The 2027-nt window shown below is 44.7% G+C and overlaps 1 non-coding gene across 1 annotated transcript; it reads left to right on the top strand.

The window, feature by feature from the left end:
• Positions 1–1694: 1694 nt before the first annotated feature.
• On the top strand, positions 1695–1823 carry LOC142437672 (small nucleolar RNA SNORA3/SNORA45 family). The gene has a single exon (XR_012782211.1). It is a non-coding gene; the product is annotated as a small nucleolar RNA SNORA3/SNORA45 family (small nucleolar RNA).
• Positions 1824–2027: the final 204 nt, after the last annotated feature.

Genomic DNA, 2027 nt, shown 5'->3' on the forward strand with positions numbered 1-2027 from the left:
CTTATATTGGGGCTAGAATTAAACGCAAGCCCCAAATCCATTCATGCATCTATGGTTTACATATGTCTCTGGTTTACCCTAGAGGCACCATTGTCATTTTAGGTTAGAAAACAATATTAATCATTCCCTTTGGGACATCATTCCATTGCCATCAAGTCAATGCCGACTCATGGTGACCTTATAAAGCAGGATAGCACTGCCCCTGTGAGTCTCTGGGTCTGCACATTTTCATAGGAGTAGAAAAACTCTTCCTTCCCCTGCAGAGCTGACTGGTGGATTTGAACTGCTGGCCTTGCAGTTAGCAGCCCAATGTGAAACGACTAGGAATTGATAGTGCCATTAGGTTAGCCAGTGGTACAGGGTATAAAACACTGTTGAGAAAATGAAGTTTTAGGAGGATAGGCCAGCTATGAGCCACAGTGCATGAATTATTGACTTGTACGGGTCGAACTCTTAAGTGACTGGCCGCTATTTGCAGAAACTGGAGGTTGGAATAATATTGGAATAATATTCCAATATTATTCATTTATCCTCACTTTCAAGGAACGTGCTGGCCATTTTATTTGTTCATTCTTCTGGCAGTCCATGATACATTCGATGTTCTTCACCGAATTACAGAGCAGGAATATGAAACTGGGGGAGGCGGGTGGAACTACCATAAGTCAGGAGCAAGGAGCTTGGGCATGCCTGGTGGGAGTATATAAGTTTAACTCTTAATTCCAGTTACTCTTAAGCAGGTTAGGGAAGAAGCTTGCTTAATATTGCACCTTGAAAGTGTGTGTCTTTGCTTTCCTGAAGATGCTCTGGCTAATTTACCTCAGAGACTAAGCTGAGTCCTGCTTTCCTCTGCTTAATCGATGGGGCAGGCAGACGTGCACCTGCTTGTTGCCTCACACCTCGGGCACTCCCAAAGTTGTCTGGAACAGACTGCAGCCACAGTGAGGGAGATTCTTTTGAAGGATGAGTGCTTCATGGAGTTCAGCTTAAAGAGATGGAAACTCCTGCCACACCCACTGTGCTGGGAGACAAGAAAACAAAGCTAACTGAAAACTGACCAAACCTTCCGGGGTGTCTGTGAGAGGGGCAACCGGCGAATGTACTGGCCTGCAAAGCAAAAGATTGGAGGTTTGACACCTTGAAAGAAAGACCTGACTTCTGCTTCCCCAAACTCAGCCGCGGGAACGCTCTGCGGGACACAGCTCTACACTGACACACACGTTCACCTTGAGGTGGAATCAGCACAGCAACGACTGCTGGCTTCTCCTGCTGGGAACTTAGCCCTTGGAGAAGACATGGGATTCAACTGAAGCAGCTAAGCATTGGCTAGATAGTCACTCTGTAATAATTGAGTACGTGGAACAATAAAACAAAAACAGTCCAAGTCGTGGATGGTTAACTAATTTGACAGAAAGTGCTGTAAAATATATACGCAATGATAAGTTAGAAAAAGGAATATTATTGCATAGATTAATTTCAGCTAATGTCAATCCAAAGCATTGAGAAGGACCTCAAACATCTGTAGGATTTAAATAGTGCCTGGGGCTACCTGATATGGCCATTTCCCCTCGTACGACTGGAATAGTAATACCAAGAGTAAATTTGTGCCATGAAAAAAATTTAAATGCCCATAATACCACTTGATTTAATGTAGATTGTTTCTTATGCACTGAGACTTGCTCAAGAGGAGCCAAGCGCCCGAGATGAGAGTCACATCCGGAAACAGCTCTTGTCTTGGTGAGCCTGAGTCCTCCGCCAGGCTCTGCTGGCCTTGGTTCACTGGAGGGCAAACAGAGCCTTCGCTGGTACCCTGGTCAGAGTCATGCTCTGCCAGACAGGGCTCCTGCCAGGTGGGAGTGGCGGTCATCTTTCTTTGCCTCTATTAGTATTGGAACCTGGTGTGATGTAAACAAACAAACAAAAGGAGCCAAGCACAAAATAGAATAATTTTGGATCAAGTCAGATGAAGCGTATTATTACCCATGTGCAGCTATCTAATTCATCCTTACCAAACACTCATCCTTAGAATA

Source organism: Tenrec ecaudatus, chromosome 1, assembly GCF_050624435.1.
Source record: "Tenrec ecaudatus isolate mTenEca1 chromosome 1, mTenEca1.hap1, whole genome shotgun sequence".
Lineage (NCBI taxonomy): Eukaryota > Metazoa > Chordata > Mammalia > Afrosoricida > Tenrecidae > Tenrec > Tenrec ecaudatus.